A 3,317-nucleotide genomic window follows, 5' to 3' on the forward strand; every position below is an offset into this window, starting at 1 on the left:
GGCGTATCAATCGGTCATCTAGCAGTCGGAAGCGATGAAATAGAAGAGGTGGACAGCTATGTCTATCTCGGTCAAGAAGTGACTAGAGGTGAAAGATGGAGAATGAGATGTTGCGAAGGTTAAGAGCAGGATGGAGAGCTTTCACCTCACTGAAGGATTTGCTGAAGGTATATTTATATATACATATACAAGTAACACACTCACAGGCAAGGAACACAGGTACAAGATTTTTGGGCAGGGAACACTGACGGGGTCGGGGGCGTGGGTATACTTCTTGCGGAGAAATGGGTAGATAAGGTAATCGAGGTAGTCAGAGTAAGTGACAGAGTAATTAAAATTAGATTAGTCATTCACCATAGTTCAGCTACCATCATCTCGGCATATGCCCCTCAACCAGGGCTACCGGAAGGACAAAAAGACCAATTCTATGACACCCTATTGCGGACTACCTCGTTGACATATGACAGTGACCTTCTCTTCGTGGCAGGGGATTTTAATGGACATGTTGGTCGGCATGTCGGGGGCTTCCATGGCGTTCATGGAGGCTACGGTTTTGGCTCTCGTAATGAGGAGGGAACCAGGCTGCTGGAGTTCTGCGATGCAAATGACCTTATGGTCTGCAATACCAACTTCAGGAAACCCACCTCTCACCTAGTCACCTACCGTTCTGGCAGACACACTAGCCAGATTAACTACATCCTTGCCAGAAAAAGGGAAAGAGGGCTGCTTACAAATGCCAAAACCTTTCCAGGCGAAGAATGTACTCCTCAACATAGATTAGTAGTTAGCGACTTCAGGATCAGAGCTAAATGGTTGCCCAGAAGAAGACCAGCTTGGAGGAGAAGGGTCTGGAAGCTTAAAGATCCTGCAAATGGACAGAGATTTAGAGACATATTACTCGAAGCCTTTGACAAAATAGAAGGGGATATAGCTTCATTTAATGTGGAAGACAACTGGAGATTTCTACGGGACAATCTGCTGACAGCCACTGACCAGATCTGTGGATGGAGCAAAGTACCAGCTCGACCCAGAGTAACATGGTGGTGGAACACTGTGGTTGACAGGGCTATTAGACAAAAGAGACAGGCTTGGAAGGACTGGAAGAACGGTGGTAGCAGGGAATTGTATCAGACAGCCAGAAGGGAAGCTAGGAGACAGGTTTATTTAGCCAGAGGGGAAGCGGATAAGAAAAAATTTGCCAATGTTCTGAGCCGTGAGGATAAAAGACTTGAGGTATTTCATGTTGCAAGACAGTGTGTGAGAGAGAATCGTGATGTGGTAGGAGAGAAGTGTGTTCGCACGGATGATGGTTCACTTGCGCTAAATGAGGATGCAAAGAGAGAGGTTTGGAGATGCCACTATGAAAGGTTGCTGAATAAAGAAAATGAATGGGATAAAGAGAGTCTGCCGAATGTCAACCCAACAGAGGGACCAGCCATCCGAGTTGAAAATTCTTTGGTAGTTAAAGCAATTAGAAGCATGAAGACAGGGAAAGCCCCAGGCCCATCAGGAATTACTGCAGAGATGCTCAAAATATCTGGCAGTGTCGGCTATAACCTAGTCACCCGTATAGTCAACCAGGTGATACACGAAGGAGTCATACCGAATGACTGGTGTGGCAGCATACTAGTCAACTGCTACAAAGGTAAAGGTGATGCCCTAGATACAAATAATTACAGAGGTATCAAGCTGTTGGATCAGGTGATGAAGGTTACGGAGAGGGTCATAGCCCAACTAATTAGAGAGAGAGTTAGTTTAGATGAGATGCAGTTTGGGTTCGTGCCAGGGAAAAGTACCTCTGATGCTATATTCCTGGTAAGGCAGCTGCAGGAGAAATACTTAGCCAAAGATAAGCCCCTGTACCTGGCTTTCGTTGACATGGAGAAAGCCTTTGATAGGGTCCCCCGATCCCTTATCTGGTGGTCAATGAGGAAACTAGGGATAGATGAATGGCTGGTGAGGGCTGTGCAAGCCATGTACAGAGATGCCGTAAGTAAGGTTAGGGTTGGCAACATGTACACAGAAGAATTCAAAGTAGAGGTTGGGGTCCACCAGGGTTCAGTGCTCAACCCCCTCCTATTTATCATAGTCCTCCAGGCAATTACGGAGGAATTCAAGACAGGTTGCCCCTGGGAGCTCCTCTATGCTGACGACCTTGCTCTAATTGCTGAGTCACTATCAGAACTGGAGGAGAAGTTCCAGGTGTGGAAGGAGGGCCTAGAATCGAGGGGCCTTAGAGTCAATCTAGCTAAAACCAAAGTCGTAATAAGTTGGAAGGTAGACAATCCACAAATGTCTTCAGGAAGATGGCCCTGTTCAATCTGTAGAAAAGGTGTGGGTAGAAACTCTATAAGATGTACCCAGTGTAAGCTATGGACACATAAGAGGTGCAGCAATGTCAAAGGTAGGCTAACTGGGAAGATAGTTTTTGTATGTGGCAGATGCTCGGGAGCATTAACCTCCGAAAATCTGCAGAAAACAACTTCCGTCACTTTCCAGGGGAAAAAAACTATAAGTTGTTGATAGCTTCCGTTATCTAGGTGACCAAGTCAGTTGTGGGGGTGGGTGCGCTGAAAGTGTAACTGCTAGAATAAGAATAGCCTGGGCAAAGTTTAGGGAGCTCTTACCTCTGCTGGTGACTAAAGGCCTCTCGCTCAGAGTAAAAGGCAGACTGTATGATGCAGGTGTACGAACAGCCATGCTACATGGCAGTGAAAAATGGGCCGTGACTGCTGAGGACATGCGTAAGCTTGTGAGGAATGAAGCCAGTATGCTCCGATGGATGTGTAATGTCAGTGTACATACTCGACAGAGCGTTAGTACCTTGAGAAGCATTAGTTGTACCTAAGAAGCATCAGTTGTGGTGTGCAAGAGAGATGATTGCTCTGGTATGGTCATGTGGCGAGAATGGATGAAGATAGGTGTGTGAGAAAGTGCCAATCCCTAGCAGTTGAGGGAACCCGTGGAAGAGGTAGACCCAGGAAAACCTGGGACGAGGTGGTGAAGCACGACCTTCGAACTTTAGGCCTCACTGAGGAAATGACCAGCGACCGAGACCTTTGGAAATATTCTGTACGTGAGAAGACCAGGCAGGTCAAGTGAGCCCAGCCCACTTATGCATGCCTTTCCTCCCTTGGACACAAAGACCTGTTGAGGCAAGCGAAGTCGATATAGAACCTCATCCGATGACAGACACCCATGCCAACCCCCTTTGCTTGCGAAGACATGTTGGGGCAAGCGAAATCGAAATAGAAATCGAATTGAACCAGCCAGGATCCCTGGTCTGGTGGTACGTAAAAAGCACTATCCGACTCGTG

Source organism: Octopus sinensis, linkage group LG27 (genome assembly GCF_006345805.1).
Source record: "Octopus sinensis linkage group LG27, ASM634580v1, whole genome shotgun sequence".
Taxonomy (NCBI): domain Eukaryota; kingdom Metazoa; phylum Mollusca; class Cephalopoda; order Octopoda; family Octopodidae; genus Octopus; species Octopus sinensis.